The sequence below is a fragment of the Rhinoderma darwinii genome, chromosome 6, assembly GCF_050947455.1.
Source record: "Rhinoderma darwinii isolate aRhiDar2 chromosome 6, aRhiDar2.hap1, whole genome shotgun sequence".
NCBI lineage: Eukaryota > Metazoa > Chordata > Amphibia > Anura > Rhinodermatidae > Rhinoderma > Rhinoderma darwinii.
The window spans coordinates 40,485,606-40,505,654 of record NC_134692.1 but is presented as its reverse complement, the minus strand read 5'-3'; the positions used below and the strand labels follow the sequence as shown (position 1 = coordinate 40,505,654).

At 44.1% G+C, this 20,049-nt stretch overlaps 1 long non-coding RNA gene across 1 annotated transcript in view; it reads left to right on the top strand.

The window, feature by feature from the left end:
- The first annotated feature begins 6,441 nt into the window (after positions 1 to 6,441).
- LOC142656269 (uncharacterized) overlaps positions 6,442 to 20,049 on the top strand; it is a 30,312-nt gene continuing 16,704 nt past the window's right edge. The window contains exon 1 of the long non-coding RNA XR_012849641.1: positions 6,442 to 6,963. This is a non-coding gene — a long non-coding RNA (uncharacterized LOC142656269). The remainder of the gene's footprint in view (positions 6,964 to 20,049) is intronic.

The window sequence follows — 20,049 nt, the reverse complement described above, 5'->3', positions numbered from 1 at the left end:
CTGCCACACAGCGCCCTGTAGATTGTGCCATACAGCCCCCCTGTAGATTGTACCATACAGCCCCCCTGTAGATTGTGCCATACAGGCCTCCCTGTACAGTGCTATAAAGCCCCCTTGTAAATAGTGTCACACCCCCCTTCTAGATAGTGGCACCCTTCCCCCCAGTAGTTAGTGCCCCCCCCTTGTAGACAGAGCCATACAGCCCCCCTTGTAGATAGTGCCCCCATCCCCCTTGTAGATAGTACCATACAGCCTCCCCTGTAGATAGTGGCCCCCACCTCCCACTTGTATATAGTGCCATAGAGCCCCCCTTTAGATATTTCCCCCCACCACCCCATTTAGATAGTGCCATACAGACCCCCTGTAGATAGAGGTCCCTACCTCCCCTTGTAGATAGTGCCGTACAGTCGCCCCTGTAGATAGTGCCCCGCACCACCCCCTTGTAGAGTGCCATACAGCCCCCCTGTAGATAGTGTCCCCTACCTCCCCATTGTAGATAGTGCCATACAGTCACCCCTGTAGATAGTACCCCCCACCTCTCCCTTGTAGATAGTGCCATACAGATGCCCCTTTAGATAGTGCCCTCCACCTTCACCTTGTAGATAGTGCCATACAGCCCCCCTTGTAGGTAGCGCCCCCACATCCACCTTGTATGTAGTGCCATACAGCCCCCCTTGTAGATAGTGCCATACATCCCCCTTGTAGATAGTAGCCCCCACCTCCCCCTTGTAGATAGTGGCATGCACCTCCCCCTGTAGATAGTGCCCCCACCCTTGTAGATAGTGCTATACAGCCCCCCTTGTAGATAGTGTCATACAGCCCCCTGTATTTAGCGCCCCTACTTCCACCCTGTAGATAGTGCCATACAGCCCCCCTCTGTAGATAGCACCATATAGCCCCCCCTGTAGATAGCACCCCCACCTCCCCTTGTAGATAGTGCTATACAGCCCCCCCTGTAAATAAGGCCCCCCACCTACCCCTTGTAGATAATGCCATTCAGTACCCCCTTGTAGATAGCTCCCCACCTCCCCCTATACAGACCCCCCCTGTAGATAGTGCCATACAGCCCCCTTGTAGATAGCACCCTTCATAGAAATAAAACAAAAAAAAATTATACTCACTCCCGTGACAAACGGAGTTGCTCCAAAGCATCAACACCGACAGGATCCTTGCGTAGGCTGGCGTTATCCAGTGATGTGTCCTGTAGCCTAGTAAATGGCAGAGCAGGGAGATACCTCCCTGCTCTGATGTAGTGTTCAATAGTATCTGCGTCCTAATGCCGCGAGCTCTGGAGCAGCCTCTATGGCTGGAACAGTGGTAGTTACACCACCGCTAGCGTGTGAGGAGGTGATTAGAGTGGTAGAGAGAAGGTTGTCATTGCCAGAAGTTGCATGTAGGGTGGTATCTGTGAGTCAGAGAAGAAATGTAGACGTAGCAGAATTGAATAGGGCTTGAAAGGCAGATGATTTCTGCACTAGTTGTAATAGAGTTTGTCAGATTGGAGAGGTGCTAGTATATTCTTCTGTAGACCACAAAGAAGCATGTTGCTATTGTCTAGCCAGTATATTATAAGTGCGTGCACTAGCATTTTGGTGGTTTTCTGTGCGAGAAAGGAACAAATACCTGAAATGTTTTTGAGTTGGAGGTAACAGGAGTCAGGGAAAGTTTGGATGTGAAGTATATAAGTGAGGACTGAGTAAAATGTTACCCATAGGCAACATCAAATGTAAATGTACAACTATAGCTATACAAGAGAAATATAACAATATAACTATAAATCTTCATGGTCAACATTATCCCAGAAAATCCTATCTAAAACCTGTGGGAAAAACCCCTAAGGCACTGTCTTAAAACTATATCCCCATGTATGTCTTTTGTTGGATTGTGGGCTTTCACACAGGTCCAACTGTAGTTGGTTAGGCTTTAGAGTATGGTATTTTATTTTATTTTATTTTATTTCCATTCAAATAGAAAGACCTCCACCCTAAAGATAAAGTATATATTATACCGTTTTTATTCAAGGACCTATACTCTATTAAACAGTGGATAGATTTTAATTTAAAATGGAGCTACATGTTAAAATGAGAACAAATTTATCATTCTAATCTCAGATTGAATAAGATAATTCCAGTCATGTTTCATTACAATTAGGAAACAAGATGTAGAGAATACAAAGTGATAAGAACAGAGGCTTAGTCGGAAACGCTGGGCCAGAATGATAAATGTAAGACGTTTTATATTTCATACATTAAAAGAAACACAAATTTGCCTCATTGTATTTACTTCCTTTAAACATTTGAATGTCATTGTGATTCGAGGTGACAGATCTCGACACACAGGCACTGTAGGCTTATACATCACTGTCAAAAAGTCCAAGCACAAAAGTATAGGTCGATCTACTTCACACTGAGGAGGGATGGCATGTAACACAGATAAAGTTGGCAAATTGGATAATGATGTCTTAAGTATGTTTTATTGTTGTCAGCAATTATTTTCTTCCTTGTGATTTATTTCTTGTTTCAGAAGTAAAAAAAATTGTAATTATTTCTTAACAAACTGACTTGTTGATCAGGGAGCTTGTTACTGTCCTTGAGAGAATGCTTGTTATAGTCCTGAAATATAAAGACGGTTGCACGGGTAAAGCTTATTAAATGGTTATGCATGAACGGGCAGCAAGTATTCTTAGGAAAAAGGAGAACAGACACTAAATCTAAAATACAACTAACTGTACTGTATGCTAAAATGTTAAAAGGAACACTGGCCGTGTTACAAGTAAAGCAAAGTAAAATGCTCCACAAGTTTTTTTTAAAGTACATTTTTACAGATTCCAAATTCAATTTGAAAACTATAGTTTCAAAAGTATTTGCACCTAAAGTCGAATCATTACCTTTGCAATAAACAAATATAAGTTATTGGGTTTATATCTTCTATCAAGAACTTGTTTATAAGTAATTGCTGGGTAGCAACCTATTGCAATGTTACGGTGCTCACCAACAGCATAAACTGACTGACTAACAAGGCTGCGGAGTCTAAAGGGCCCTCCCATGCATGACTTATAGCCTGCTCACAGATGGTATGGACTTACCCAAAGTGATGGACATGTCGCACCCCCACAATGGTCACCGATTAGCAGTAGATGCGCTGCATAACATGTCAGGCAAGGTTGTGACAATAATTACATTATCATAAGTACAAGGATAGCTCAAGATACCAGAAAGGTGGTCAGAGCCAGACAGAAATACCTGGTAAGTTTCAAGACATGGACAGAGAACTGAGCCACAGTCCATATCAGAGAGTCCAGCAAGGAAGGAACTCGAAGTAAATCCGACAGAGCGAGGCACAAGTGAAGGTCAGTCCATAGCTAAATTTCGTAACCAAAAATCAGAAAATACACAATTAAAATACTGCAAACAGTTATAAACACTAAGCTCAAGATTTAGGTCAGGTCTAAAGAGTCGGGAAGCATTCAAGTAGGCCGCCTGTGGTTACACCATTGGGCCACTCTCGCAGAGAAGAACAGAGCAATCCCCAACCAGGACAAGGTGTGTAACATTTAGGTTGCATTGACCCCCTTCTTTAGGCAAAATGGGTTAAAAAAATTGGATATCAATATTTGAAGGATATTGGCACAAAGAACTTAATCTTAAGGCTTAAGACAGATGACCAGACATTCTACTTAGATATCTTTTGGAAGAGCAGAACTAATTTTTCCTTCAATCATAAGTTGTCCCTTTTCCATCACACTACCATCACCTCCATGTTTAATTATTGAATGATTTGCTTTATGCTGGCTACAATGAGATTCATGACTCATCTGTCCATAGGACTTTATCCCAAATGGCTCGGGAATCATCCAGGTGGGCTTATATTGTTAATGTAAGACACATATTGATGACATTCTTGGATAGCAGTGGTTTAATCATGAACCCTTTTATGCCTAGTTATGCCTCGTTTTTATTGTCAAGACATCAACTGATGCTGGTGAGGCCTCACGTTTTATGGATGCTCATCTAGGAGAGTTGTGGCATCTGAATGAGTTGTCATTGTGGCTTTAGAGTCATTTTGTTAGGCTGACCTTACCTGGGAAGGCTCACCGCTGTCCTAACACGTGTTTGCTAAAAACCTGATGATCCACCAGAGCTTTTTTAAGACGTTGCAAAGCTCAATTTCCAGTATGTATAACTTTGGATAGGCCTGAACATTTCAGTGCTATAATCTGTTACTTTAGAAAATTGATTCCAGTTAAATTATGCACAGTTGTATTATAATGTCATATTTTATTCAGTAAAACTTTAAGTACTGACACTCCACAAAGCAGTATTGGGTTAATTTAGATACGGAAGATGCACCCCACTTGCTGTAAGATTGATTAGTGGAAATAATTGAGATGTTTATATTGCAGAGAGCTCCATCTTAGTGGTGCTTTTTACTCACCTGCATCTCAGCTAATAAAATGAGACATAGATTGAGCATGCTCTAGTGCTGTAAATGGGCTTCTAACTGCTGTAAAGTGACAATAATAAAAAAAGACTGAAAGACAATGACACTGACAATACTAATGATGAAAGATGAAAAACAGCTACCATTTTTTTCTGGGTTACATGAACGGCTGACTAATTTATTTTTCAAGCCTTTAGTGCTGTAACATTGTTTTAGTGCTTTTATATTGTATAGATAGAAACTTGACTATAACTCTAAACCTTTTATATTTATCAATGACTGTCTTCTAGCTATTGATGTATCAAGTTTTCTATTTCTTAATAGCTGCTCCAAAATTAATGTTTGCAATTTCTAAACTAGAAGAAAGAGCTGTATATCCATGTGACTTTTAATCATATATATATGTGAGTCTCCTCACATGGGGAAAATGACCTCAGGCATCAGTGCCAGAGTGTGACTGCTATCTATGCACCCCCCTATAGGTCTACCCATAATGGCAATGGATTCATAGGTAAAGTAATATTCGGAAAGGAAAATTAAGTTACGGAAATTTATATCAAGTATTCCTTTGGGTGGAAAAAAAATTTGCAGCACATAGTTTACATTTCCATCCACATTCGCACTGCAGTATTTTGGTAAGTATTTTGCATCAGTATTTGTAAGCCAAAACCAGGAATGGAACCTACACAGAGAAAAAGTATAATGGAAAGATTTGCACCTCTTCCGTGTTTGCTTTGGGCTTAAAAATACTGATGCAAAATACTGATCAAACTACATAAGTGTGAAAGTGCCCGAAAATCTCGCAAAAATCAAGACCTCATGCAGATACGTCTACATAAAAATACATGACTGTTGGAATGTGGGAAGACGGAAAAAGAAATTCGTCTGGCCGTCTGAACAAATACTACACCCAAAATTACCAAAAAATAGCCATCAATCTTCCTCTGAGTGTATGTTGACATATGGCATTTTCTTCACATTTTTGGGCATTTTATGGTAAAAATAACAGCAAAATATATTAATATAATTTTTACCAAAAAACATACACAATAAAGTGTGGCAAAAACCGCACTGAAAACGCCATGTGTGAATCTTAGTGCCACTGGTGGCATTATTGGTGTATAGTATACTGGGTGGATGAAACAGTTTGAGGCAAAAAAGTGTCCGCTATGACTATCGCCCAAGGACCCACATAAACCTGCAGCCGGCCCTGCATTGATGATACTGATTTCACTGAAAAGGCAGGTAGGCAGGTTAAAGAACAATAATATTACTGCTTAGTAATGTTCTAAGGAATGGGGCGGGACTGTGACAACTTATATAATGAAAATGAGAGCGGTTTGAAAATTAATAGATAAAAATTACCATCTCATTTTGCGATGAGGGGTTTGGGAGAAGTGCCACTAAGGATTGCCTACATGAAGAAGATGTATAATACAAAATCAATGAATATAGAGTTATTGAATTAAGGAATAAGAATGAAAAAATTCCTATGTACAAAATGATGATGAACTTCGCTTATTACGTTATTTTACACTAATGAAACCTCTATTGGAAACTAGTGATAATTCAGCTTGGTAAATGTAAATTTGTAATATATATCTCTTAATTGGTCCCATGATGTGCCATAAATACACAGTGTAGTGATGGTGTGGGTACAGGAGTTGTGCCCATGCTATCAACAGCGGGTGTCTACTGTAATATACAGCCAGCATCCCACTGCAATGGCCATGATGCTCAGTGCAAGCCTTGAGGGGGTGGCGCATGACCCAGGGAATCTCTCCATAGTGTTCTTTGAATCCTTGTGTCATGCACCGCACGGTCGTGATTGTGGGCACAGTCGTGTGCATGGGGCCTTATTCTCCACATTATCTGCTGTTCACCATGCAAATAGGATGTGACGGTTCTAGTTGGGAGCCACTAGGGGGAGCATTGTGCATCTTTGATGTGTTTGGAAGGAAGTGGAGCCTGCTTTAACCATAGAGTTCTCACAGAAAACAGTTAGTGAATTGAGCCCTGCCTGCTCGAAGCAGAGGACGTGATTCTAGGGTGTCTAGACGATGTTACACCTTCCAGAAGGCGATAGGCCTCAGCCCTGTTAGCTGGGCCTACCACAGCCTCAATGCAGACAAGAAACTGAGAATTATCCATCTGAATACCGGCTTTCACCATAACTCCACAGCAATATTGCTTCAGCTCCTAAGCTGTGTGTTCTGCCTCTGAAGAGAAGTGTAACCGTTGCCGGGCTTCAGAGCACGTGCGGCGTTGTCTAGCATTCTACCCCACGCTGCAATAGAATCTAACTGTCTATCAGGTCACTCTATTTAACCAAAATCACTGCAAAAGTGAATTCATGTAACTATACGACTGCTGCTGGAAATTGTGGAATCTCTGTCAAGGTATTGCTGGATAAGAGAAACGGTAACCAACTAGTCACCTTCATTTCCCTATTGGTTGAAGTGGACCACGAGAACTGTGCCTCCATCTTGGATGTATTGTACATATTCGGATTCTGCAGTAAACGTAAGTTGTACCATCCATCCGTGTCCTCCGGTCCCTCCACTACACCATCACGGGCACCCCACTCACAACATCGGCCAAAGACACTATATTGAATCATTATCAGTGCAGCCCCCTATCAGTGTACCAGCCCAAGAGGAGTGGTGGAGGAGAAGGTAGAGTCCCTAGGAACAGCCAGCTGTGTACTACAATTCCCATCCTCTCAACACACACTCCCCTGGGTTGCTGAATTTTTAGCAAGCAATATCTTTGTGACAGACATGTAATGTTTTGAAAGGCTACTGTACCAATCCAAAAATGTCAGTAAAGTAAATAGTTTAATGAAATGGACAAATTATGATAGATCTACAAAACTATTATAGATGGGGGCGTGGCCAGCTATGGATGGGTGAAGACGTGCTCCCCTGAGCTCCTCCACCAGCTTCACCAACATCAGCTGTCATCCAGCTTTTAAGATGGGGAAGGCCAACAAAAAAGGAAAGACTGCTTCTTCTGCTCATTCCTCATCCCCTCAGAGTGACATTGGGGCATATTTCGGGAGGCAGTCCCCCATACAGCTGCGGGGCTCGCTCCGGCCTGAGGCCCGGGGACAAGATGGCTGCCTGGCCCTGACACCTGGACTGCCCCTGTGCTCCGGGGGCACTGTCCCACTATCCATGGATGTCTCCCTACCTTCTCCAGGACCGTCGCAGGGGACCCTTGACTGCTCGCTCCGTGCTGGGGGCGCGGAGGGTGCTGGATCCCGGACTCCACGTGTGGATGCGTCCCAAGATGGCCACCATAACCTTTCTCTGGAGGATCCTGGCCTTGCATGTGCCGCGACGAGGTCCCGGCCGGCCTCACCTGCTGGGGAGGTCTCATCTGTGGGTATCCCCCGACACTCTGCTGCTTTCTCCGGGGACACCGCCGAGGATGACGCTCTGCCCCATACCTCACACGCGGCCTTCCAAAATGGCCGCCGACACTTGCTGCCAGAGATGAAGAGACTGGAAGTGGGTGCATCCCGCTCGGCGTCGCCTCTCAGACCTGCGGTCCTTCTTCCTGCCAAGGATATGGCTACACACAGCCCAGGCCCACCTGCGTTGGAGGACTCCTGGCCCGCTGTCTCTGAGCCTCTGCATCGGCCTTGTCCTTGGGCCATTCCTCTACAGGATGCATCCTCTCCGCTGCTCGATCTGAACTGTGAGTACGGGAGTCAAGGCCCTCATGTTCCCCTACCTGCTGCTCGGGCCCACATACTCCCCCAGCCTCACCAATACCCTAGCCCATATGGTCTTCTGGCTCCTCTTGAGGTAGCCCCCCACATGTACAGCAGGCCTCCCCATCCTCGTTGCCTCAGGGGTCTCCCTCGCCTCTTCAGCCCTTACCTCTCTCCCGTGCCCGCAGCCAGGGCTCCGCCATCCTCTCTTCCAGCCACCATGCTCTAGACTCCGCTCGCAATCCGGGTGATGTTCCGGTTGTTTTCAGCTTAAGTCATACCCACCCCTCATCTGTACCGGGTTGTGAGGATAGACCGGCAACTCTTTTGGACATTCGTCAGATGGTCCAAACGCTGCCCACTAGGGCACTTGCCACTATGCAGTCCACTCTGCAGCATCATTCTGCTCAATTATTTACTCTGCAATAACACCTGGACGACATTGAGAATCGTAATCGGAGGAACAACATACATATTCGGGGACTTCCTGAATCTTTACCTGCATCCGATCTTTTCTCCACATTGTCCACTACCTTCAATAACTTATTGTGTCGTCCACCGAATACCTCTTGAAATTGATCGTGCTCATAGAGCCCTCTGTCCACAGAGCCTTGATGACCAGCGGCCCAGAGATGTAATTTGCCGGATACATTTCTACGCCATTAAAGATGCTATTCTGCAAAAAAACAGACAACAACCCACCATTTTTTTTTTATCAAGGGACGCAGATACGTATACTACCGGATCTGTCTCAGCATACTCTGGCACAAAGAGCAGCTCTCAAACCCCTTTTGCAGGTTCTTCGAAAACGAGGCATCCTCTATAGATGGGGCTTCCCCTTTGCATTAATGGTCAGATGCGAGGGTTGCACCTATACGCTGAGATCTCCCAATGACTTGCCTGATTTCCTCCGGGATCTACGCCTTCCTCACATCTCCCTCCAAGAGTGGCTCTCGTTGTTGTCTTCAGCGGGCAGAAGACTCCAAATGGGACGCCCTTCTTCTTTACACCTGGATTCTATAAGAGGTCATCCCCCGAGGGGTCCCAGAAGACGGTCCGGTCGTGGACGCTTCCGGGAACCTGCACAGACAGAGGAAACTGCCCGTTCAGCTTGAGGTCTTGCGCTGCTTGGAGCCCTGTTCGTCTACTCCAGGATTTAGTTTGCGTGACTCTTCAAGTTCCTGGAAGCTCTCTTTTGTTCTTGCATATTGTGAGATGTCTGGTTTGTTTTTTGCCTTAGATATTGTACTCAGTGCTGCTACCATTTACCATTTGCCTTCCCCTCTATTTTCTACTTTCGCTCTCATGCGTAGCTGTCACCTTCCCCCTGTAGGTACTGGACCATTCCAGGACGCAGTCGCTTTTTGGTCCTTCACATGTTTGTGCTTAGCTCCTGCAGCAGTCTCTACGCTACTACCTTTTTTGTTGTTGTTTTTCTCTCATGCTGTGTTTTCTTTCCCTGGACCGTACCCCCTCGTCTCTTACTCTTCCTTCTGGTGATCCTGGACTCCTACCTCTGCTGTTCTTTCCGAAACGTTTCAGAGTGTAGTTCTGCATACGTCCATGGCTGACCTCACTGTAGCCTCCTTCAATGTGAAGGGGTTGAATACGCCTGAGAAGAGAGCGCAAATCCTGCACCACTTTGATAAGCGTAAGGTACATATTGCATGTTTTCAGGAAACACACTTTAAGGAGGGTCACTCCCCTGCTATTAGACATAAATTTTACACTCACTGGCATTTTAGTAACAATTCCCGTTCCAGATCCTGTGGAGTTGCCATAGCTCTTCATAAATCCCTTACTCGTCAGGTCATCAATATTGTCACTGATACTGAAGCTAGATATATCATCCTAGTTTTAAACATTGATGGGCGTGAGTTCACTGTGATCAATGCCTATGCCCCTAATACCGGTCAGGTCCCTTTCCTTCTTCATCTCATAGACACTGACCTCCCGGTTGTCCGGGGGACTGTGGTGTTATGCGGAGCCTTTAATCTTACCTTGGACCCGACTCTAGATAATTCTACTGCTCGCTTCGGTGTCGCCTATGGTGCTATCAGACGGGTGTGACGCACACTTTCACAGATTCAACTCTGTGATGTTTGGCGCCTTCAACATCCCTCTGATAAAGACTATAGCTTTTACTCTAATCCGCATGGCACCTACAGTCGCTTAGACTAAATCCTCCTTCAATATCATGCCCTCCACTCGGCTGTTTCCACGTCCATAGGCAATATATTATGGTCGTATCATGCCCAAGTGTTTTGTACCTTACACCTTCCTTTTCTCACTAAACGTCCCTGGTCCTGGAGACTTAACGAGTCCCTGCTCCTTGATGGGGTCTGTGGTGCTGAGCTGTTGCAAACGGTTGAGAACTTCAAGTCCGATCACGCCAGTGATACTACTTCTCCTATGGTGCGGTGGGAGGCTCTCAAATTTGTGCTCTGTGGTGTCCTCATAAAACTTGGAGCACGCCTTAAGAGAGAACGGGTCCACTCCCTGAAACTTTCTCTCCAAAAAATCAGCTCCCTCGAACTGGCTCACAAACGTGCGCTTTCTCTTCCTCTCTTACGGGAGTTACAGAGTACCCGCCAAGAGGCCAGACGTCTGTTAGACTCGGCCCAACAGCGTGCCCTCCAAGTATGTAGGAGTAAGTTTTACGAGTTTGGTAACAAAAGCGGACGCATGTTAGCCTGAGCGTTAAAGGCTCAGTTGGCCCAATCCCATATACCAAATATTAAATCCCCTTCTGGTCATGTGATCCACGCTACCCCCGAGATTGCGGATTGCTTTCATACCTTTTACTCAGATCTATATAACCTTCGACCCTCCGCTGGCTCTTTTTCCCCGGACCGAGCCTCTCTCCCCACTCCTTTCAAGCCTTTATCTAGTGCGATGTCTGAGGAGATGGAACCCTCAGCTCTGCTCCAGCTATCGCCCAATCTCCTTGCTCAATGTAGACTTAAAAATCTATGCCAAATTGATTGCTAACAGATTAAATAAACATCTTCCCCATTTAGTCCATCCAGATCAGGTGGGCTTTCTGCCTAGCCGGGAGGCGCGTGATAATATCCTGAAAACCTTAGATATCATTCATCATGCCCAGTCCCATCACATCCATCTCATGATCCTGTCTCTGGATGCCGAAAAGGCGTTTGATAGGATATCCTGGCCCTCTCCTCACCAAACTCTTCAACATATAGGCCTGGGACCTTCTCTTATGAGTAAAATTATGGCCCTCTATCATTCCCCATCTGCCCAATTAAAAATAAATGGCTCCCTCTCTGTGCCCTTTGCTATTCACAATGGTACCAGGCAGGGTTGCCCTCTATCCCCATTGTTATATGTCCTCGTCATGGAACATCTCATGGCCTCCATCCGGAACAGCTCGGATATTAAGGGTATCCTCATAGGTGGAACGGAATACAAGTGTTCTGCATTTGCTGATGACTTGTTGGTTTATCTTACGAACCCACATGTATCTCTTCCAACGTTGATGTCTGAGCTGTCCCGTTTTGGATCATGGTCCAACTTTAAGATCAACTTCTCCAAGTCTGAGGCTTTGAATGTGTCCCTCACACCCTCGACACTATCACTCCTCAAAAGTAATTTCCCTTTTTCCTGGCCTTCTAGGGGTATAACTTATTTAGGCGTGCGCCTGAGCTCTGACCTCTCCCAACTATTTACTAATAATTTTGCCCCTTTACTAGGCAAATTTCGCACAGATCTCGCCTTGTCGCATAAAAGGGAATTCTCCTGGTTTGGCCGTATTAATATTATTAAAATGTCACTCCTCCCCGGATTGTTGTACCTCCTGCAGACGATCCCTATCTCCATCCCATCCTCTTATTGGCTACATCTCCAACAGTGTTTTGGGTCTTTCATCTGGCCAACGGGTCGTCCCCGCCTGAGTAGGACAATTCTTACTTGCTCCAGGGACGCGGGTGGGGTTGGTCTGCCAGACTGTCGTCTTTATTATATGGCGTCGACTCATGCTCGTGTCTTCCACTTCTTTTATAATCATGACTCTAAACTCTGGGTTCACTTAGCCCAACAGCTCTGTACCCGTACCCTATCTACTTTGCCATGGACCCTGCCTGGGAACAGACAGAGACCTGCCTCCTTTGTTGTTTTCCATACCCTCCTGGTGCTGCGTTCCTCTGGGATAGGGGCTTGCTAGTGGAACTACTGGGACCACTGACCCCTATTACTGATAACCCAGCATTTCCTGCTGGGGAGGCGCGTCCCTCCTTCCAGGGTAGGTCTTCCACCAATCCCATGTACTTCACTTAGGTCCTATCCGACTCTTCCTTGCTCCCATTAACCACTATCTGCCCAGCTGAAATGCCTTCAACGCGTCACATATTTGCGTACTCCCAGTTGCAACATTTTTATAGTGCTACTAAGCACCAGGCCCACCTTCACCAACCGCTTACTGACTTTGAACGCTTGTGTGTTTCCACCCTGTCCCCAGCACATGCCATCTCAACACTCTATAAATTACTCCTCTCCCAGCAATCCCCTCATCTCCCATCCTTCTGCAAGGCTTGGGAGACAGAATTGAACATGACATTTGCTGACGCACAATGGAGGCGCTCTTTCTACATGTCCCAGAAAGCCTCGATAGCCATACAAGCTCAGGAAACCAGCTACAAAATTATCTCTAGGTGGTACCGGGTCCCTTCTGCCCTACATAAATGGTACCCGTCAGTACCTGACACACGTTGGCGCTGTGGGGCATTGGGGTGATCCATGTCTCATATTTGGTGGAGTTGCCCTTACTTGCAGAGTTTTTGGGAGTCGGTTCTTAAAATTATACTGGAAGTCACTGGGGTCTTGGTCCCTAGTTCTCCTGAGGCGGCTCTTTTAGTTATGTTCCCTATGCCACTACCCATTTACAAAGGCTCCCTAATTAGGCAGCTCCTTCAGGCTGCCAAATCGGTTATCCCCCGCAAGTGGAAAACGGCAGTTCCTCCACTGTTGGATGAATGGTTTCAGGAGGTTGCCTTAATACAGCATATGGAACACCTCCTGGCTCAATCCCCGGCTGCCTCTGCACGAAATACGGACACTCAATGGCTTATGTTTCTCTCTTCTCCCACCTACCATACTGTAGTGGCTTGAGGCTCATTACCCATCCTTCCCCATGGGACTTCATCTGAGAGTGGACTGTATGCGGGTGCGGAGGGGTTTGCTGGCTCTACCCGGGTTTTTCTTAGGTGCATTGCTGCTCTTTCTTATTTGCCCATGCTTTTCTGGAACTGGAGTCCAGGTTCACCATGAACTCTCCTGGTCTCTCCCTTGCCTTTGTTTGTCTCCCATTCTATCTCCCCCTTTCTTTCTTTCTTTCTTTCTTTTCTTTCTTTCTTGTGTCTATTTTGAGGGGTCATTTGCTTCCTGTGATTGCGCTCACATGCTATGGCCATTGCATTACTTTTAAGCAATGCTCCTTCCTGTTATGATTGCTCAGCTAGCTGTCGTACTGTGTGATCTTCATGGGTTTTAATGCTTACCCTTCTATTTGGGATGTGCCCTTATTTGTCATGTTCTTTTTATTATGGGGACACATTTTTCTCCCAATGTCTTTGTAATTGTTTGTATTAAAACCAATAAAAAAAAATTTGAATTGGAAAAAAACAACTATTATAGATGAGAAATAGAGGGATTGCAACCAATGTGACTTTCATTTGTAACCTGTCTTTAAAAGCTGAAATGTGATTCGTAGCCATAAGTAAGGGCCCTTTACACTGGCAAAAATATGCTGATAAACGAGCAACGATTGATGATGTAGCATGTTGATCGGTGCTCGTTTAGCTCCATTTAAATGGAGCAATCATTGATCTGTATGGGGACTAATTTGATCGTTTACATGGGAAAATATGCTGCTGACAACAATGATTTTTAGTACCGCATGAAAAATGCAGTCAGCTGACAAACAAGTGTTTGCTCGTTTGTCGGCTGATCGTTGGGCTTTTACATGTGCCAATGATCAGAAACAAGCATTCTTTTCCCCGATCATCGGCCCATTTAAAAGGGTCTTAAGATCTTGATTTGTACATGTTTTTATCATTTTATTCTGTCATTGTCAATGCAGTGTGCTCATTTCAACCAGTAGATACAAAAGAGTGGTCAGAGTTTAGTTGAATCTTAAAACCACAGTATATATTTTTTAATTTGTTCCACTCCTTTATTTTTGCTCTATTTTGAATTCAAACATTTTTAGCTTTTAAATTCTTGCACTCAGGTTAATATATAAAAAACTTATTAACTTAATTTATGTAAATGTTCTTGCATCGATATGCTTAATTAATTAGATGGAATTAATTTCATTTGCATATTTAGTGCATCTCATATTTGTGTATAATTTTCCTCATTAAGTACAGCATAAGTAATTACGCAGAAGGGGAATTGACAACAAATTACTGTACTTAGAATTGTCTTGCTTGTACATCTTCTAAATATATGTTGACAATTTAATGAGGATTGATTAGGCAATGTTCCAGTTGTGATTCTGTGGGAAAAATGATGGGTTACTGCTACAGGAGAGATCGTCCACTTATATTGGGTAATGTATTAAAACAATGAACGACATCTGTTCTATAAAGTGACTGTTTCTGTAAATGAAACTCAAAATCTATTGAAGTCAGCAGCATTTTGGAGGTATGATTATTATTTGATATGGCGGCACTTTTGCCTCTAATGATAAATCTACGACTTGACAGAAGCTTGGTATTACAACTCGTCAAATTTCAACTCTTTCTACCATCTCTTATTGATTCTAATTATCATGAAACCTATCATGTTGGGCTGTGTTCACACATCTCGTACTTGTTTAGAAATTTCAGAAATTCCACAACAAAGTACAGTACAACGTTAGTAAAAGGTATTTGAACAAACCCCATTCACTCGCAGCGAACAATTCAGATTCTGAAGAACGCCCTATCTGTTGCGGAAAAGCCTCAGATTTTCTAATAGACTTTATTCCTTGCAATGCAAGCTATCAAAATCTGTGGCCTTCTTTCACACCAAATTGAACAGCGAAATAGTACCACGTTGGCAGGGCCGATTCTAGATTTTCTGCTGATTGAGGCGAAAATTGAAATGGTGCCCCCCAGATCTTGATTGACATCCCCCTGGCTGTTCTACATCACTAGCAGCCTCCTCCAACTCTTGCAGATGCACCGTTGCCTTGTACTCCCCTGGCATGCACGGTGTAGCGATGAAGCTGGGCAAAGTACACGTCAGCGCACAGTGCATGCCCAAGTGGTACAAGACAATGGCACATCTGAGAAAGTTGGAGGAGACTGGTAGTGGTGTATAACAGCCAGGGGGATGTCAATCAAGCATGGAAAGGTGGGTTTGGGGGCAGCACTATGTGACTCTCCAGGATAGCGGCACCGCCACATGACCTTTTATAGAGTAGTTAGCATACAGAGTGCGCCGTTTTAAAAGTTTATTTTATAGATTTTTCTGCATCTGCAAAAAACATACAAGGGAATGTTTGGAAATATTGTCAGGTCATGTATTACTGCATGGTGGCGGTTCAAGTGGTCAAAACTACCTGACAGGTTCCCATTAAATAGACTGCACCAATTCCATCTGCCTGGCAATTTTGTTATTATGAATATATCTTATATAATTACAGCTCCAGAACCAAGCTCATACATATATACAGTACCAGATGTCATGCCTGTGGGGTATGTGGACCCACTAGGCCGCTCAGCCGTAGCGGAGTAGCAGCTGGCCAACTACAGTCTATAACAGTCTCTAGGGTGCGAGTACCTGGGAGGATGTTCAGGCAGATGCTCAGAGTAGTAGACACGTAGTACAGGTAATGCTTGGTGTGGGAGATGATACCAGACGTGGCAGATGACACCAGACGTGGCAGATGACACCAGGCATGGCAGAGGATACCAGACGTGGCAGAAGACAGCAGGCGTGGTGGATGACATGGAACGTGGCAGAGGACAACATGACTCCAACACTAGATGCAACTCAGGAACAAGCACAGGTATGGGATACAGAATATAGGTAATAGGATACAGGAACACTGGGAGCAGGATAACAACTAAGGGACCATTTGCAAGACTAACATCGGAATACAACAACAACGCTCAAGCAAGAAGTGGCAGGGCAGAGTCCTTTAAATAGTGCAGGAAGAAAAGGGATTGGTTAGGGAACATTTTGGTTGGTGCACCCTAAAAACAGGGGGAAGCAGCCGCGAGAGTCAGTATGGAGGAGGGAGACGCTGACCATTTCCTAGTGTCCCATGGTCGCGGCTGCTGGTAAGTATGGCATGCCGGCGGTCAGCGACCGCAGACACAACACCAGAGCTAAGCTCAATATATAAATACAGGACCAGAGCAAAGCTCAGTACATGTATTGAGCTTTGTTCTGGTGCTGTATATATGTATTGAGCTTTGTTCTGGTGCTGTATTTATGTACTGAGCTTTGTTCTGGTGCTGTATAGGTGTATTGAGCTTTGTTCTGGTGCTGTATATATCGATACAGCACCAGAACAAAGCTCAGTACATAAATACAGCACCAGAACAAAGCTCAATACATATATACAGCACCAGAACAAAGCTCAGTACATATATACAGCACCAGAACCAAGCTCAGTACATAAATACAACAACAGAAACAAGCTCAGTACAAAAATTCAACACCAGAACCAAGCTCAGTACATAAATACAACACCAGAACCAAGCTCAGTACATATACACAGCACCAGAACAATCTCAGTACATAAATACAGTATCAGAACCAAGCTCAGTACATAAATACAGTACCAGAACCAAGCTCAGTACAAACAGTACTAGAACCAAGCTCAGTACATAAATACAGCACCAGAACAAAGCAAAGTACACAAATACAGCACCAGCACAAATACAGCTCAATTTAGTGCAACCCCTGCCGTATACGTATTCATGGCGTAAAACTATAAACGAACATAAAATTCTCATGGTGCCACACATTACACCCCTAAATATAATAGCACCATACACTGTGTCGCTGATTATAATAGCACCATACACTGTGTCCCTGATTATAATAGCACCAAACACTGTGTCCCACAGACACAGTGCCCCATGTAGATAGTGCCCCCCATAAAGCCCCATGTAGATAGTGCCCCCATTTAGCCCCCTGTAGATAGTGCCTCACATATAGCCACCTGTAGATAGTGCCCCAAATATAGCCTCCGCCCTGTAGATAGTGCTCCACATATAGCCCCTCCCATTTTTAACGGAAAAAAAACTTTACATACTCACCTGATCCCGTACCCGCGCCGTTCTCTTGCAATACAGGCCTGCTCTCTTCTGAGCAGGTCTGCTGGGGCTGAACAACGTAAGTCGCGCGATGATGTCATCGCGCTCCTTGCCTCATTAAAAGGCGCTGAATAGCAGGGCAAGGCATTCTGCCTTGCGAATCAGCGTCTTTTAACGATGCAAGTGGCGCAATGACATCATCGCGCCGCTTGCTTAGATAAAAGGTGATGATTGGCAGGGTGCCTTGCCCTTCCATTCAACTACGCAAGCACCGCCATTCAGCACTTATGCATGTAATTGTATCTGCATCCTATAGTTGCAGATACAATTATAGTGCAGGAGCGGGGGGGGGGGCTGGTCTCAGTGCCACCGCCGCCCTCACAGTGAGTTCCAATTCTCATCTCGCCTCATGGACGGTGCGGCCCTGAGCATTGGAACTCTATTTTAACCCTCCATGTGTTATAGCAGGGGTAGGTAACCTTAGTGAGGTGGAGATCTACTGTTGTAATTTGGGAGGGCCTTGAGATTTACTTGGTACCAAGTTGTGACCGAACCATGGGGGGAATGGTGTATAAATTATCAGGGGCGCTGCTTAGGTCTTAAACTACACGGTCCCTGGATGGATATTACTTTTTAAATATAATTTAGTGACAAAAGAACTGGTAGTGCATCGATAGTAATGGTGATACAGCTAACTAAAAATAATTGTAGTCAGCAGTAATAGTGCCCAGAAAAAAATTGTGCCCCCCAAAATACCTAGAAGCGTTATCCCATAGTGCCCTCAATAGTAATAGTGCCAAAAGTCTCCCCCAAGCATAGTACTCCAGTGCCAAGCAGTGCTCCTCTATTGCCCACAACAATAATAGTGCCCACATAGTGGACCCCAAAATAATTGTGCCACAGCAACATTAAACTGTGCCTCAACAATAATACTGCTTAACACCATATCCCAAAAAAATAAGTAAAAACTCACCTAACCCTGTTCCCACCTCCTCTGGCCTGCATCCTAAACGGTCTGCAGCACGATGCAGGCAGGCGCGTTGATGTCCTTGCACATGACTACGCTGAAGACCTGCTGTGGACTACGAGGGTGGATGGCGGGTCGTGGAGCGGATGGCTCTCAAGATCCGCCGCAGTTTTCAACTTCATCCGCATCCCGAGTATATGAAAATGACACTAGGCCTGGGATCTTCTCGAAAAACCTTTTGTGATCTACCTGTTGATCTTGATCGACAGGTTGCCAACCACTTTGTTACAATACCTGTCCAGTGCAGCTGGTGTTATGGCTATCAGTTCCTCCATTCTATTTAAGAGGGATATTTCAGCACGCAGTGTAATTTTTATGTGATGTATGAACCTAGTCTCATAATAACTTCTAGTCTTACTCATATAAGCAGACAAGTTAGCACCAGCTATTCCCACCCTCTGTATAGTAGGGTGTAGAGATGAGAATCATCTTTGAAAATGTGCTATATCATAATTCATATGCACACACATTTCTGCCTATATTGTTTTATTTCTTGCAAATACTACTCCAAAGCAGGAAAAAATGCTGGCAAGGCCAATGTTTAAAGCTTAGCTCATCAATGAACAAGACATGTAATAGAATAGCATGAAGGTGTTCCTTGTAAAATACCCCATAAATCTGGTTGCCGAAATTCATTCAGGTTTTAACCGCTAAAGGAAGTTGCATTCAGGAGGCAGCGCATTTGTTTTAATTTTTGCATAACTGCAAGTCCAAGAACCGTAACTTTTTATTTTCCATCAACATAGCCATATGAGGGCTTGTTTTTGGTGGGCAGGTTGTCGTTTTTATTAGTGACATTTTGGGGTACAAATCATTTTTTTAAGTTTCGTAAATATTTTTTTAATAAGGGCAATGGGAAAAAATGTCACCTTTGTTTTATTGGATTTGTTTTTACACGATTCATCGCACAGAATAAATAATGTTACCTTTATTCTGAGGGTCGTTATCAATTGCGACGATACCAAATATATATTCAATGGAAACCTTTATTGTTTTAAGTAAACAATGAAGGTTCCTATGGAATGAAGAAAATGAAGAAACCTTGATGTAAAATTCATTATTTATTGAATGATATTGCCCATCCCTTGAACCAAATCAACCTATCACAGATCATCCAATTTGCAGTCACAAATTTCAGCTGGTGTTAAGTCACGTGAACAGAAACCACCAGTAGAAAAATACTTTCACTACTTTAATTCATAAAAGCCACCTAGCTTAAATTAATAAATTTAATACATTTCCATTGAAGGTGAAATCCTTTTTTTTATAAGGTTAGGGGGAAAATTTCATGTGAAAATTAGGGGATAATATATGCACTGGAGTGCCCTTGAGATTGGTGAATGTCTGTATAATATTCGTACAGGTCTGCAGACTAATAGTGTGTCAGCACATTTTAGAAAATATCAGGAATGCTCCCAAAGAGGTCAAACATTTTGGGGCATTGGGCAAATCAAATTTCCATGGAGGGGTGTGGATAAGAGAAACGAGATTAGTAAGAGGGAAAGGGAATAGATATTTAATATGGAAAGAAACAAATGTGCCGGAGGCACACTGAAAACCAATTTCCCAACTGCTAATCGATATTATTAAAATAT